This window comes from Hippocampus bargibanti, linkage group LG03 (genome assembly GCF_051943395.1).
Source record: "Hippocampus bargibanti isolate YZ-2025 linkage group LG03, ASM5194339v1, whole genome shotgun sequence".
Classification (NCBI taxonomy): domain Eukaryota; kingdom Metazoa; phylum Chordata; class Actinopteri; order Syngnathiformes; family Syngnathidae; genus Hippocampus; species Hippocampus bargibanti.
Genome location: NC_142736.1, coordinates 20,716,388 through 20,716,708, shown reverse-complemented (window position 1 = coordinate 20,716,708; position 321 = coordinate 20,716,388).

Below are 321 nucleotides of genomic sequence, written 5' to 3'. Positions count from 1 at the left end.
ATGATTTGTTTCCCACTTTATTCCAACCAAATCACGATTATATAAAAGCAAAGATTGACACATTCCATATCACAAACTCCATCTGGATGTCAATGTCTGTGCCACACATTTCTCATTTCTTTTCTAATAAAACGTTTTGATGCTTTCATTTCAGCACGTAAAAACATCACCAAATGAAATAAATGGCATATAAAACTCAAACCAGAGTTTTACCAGATGCTATCTTTCTGCTTTTTAATTAGGCTGGGGCTTTCTGCATATGTTTGACATATAACTAATAAAATAGGTGTGTCAGCTCAAAGTGGCTGTGTTCCCAACCAT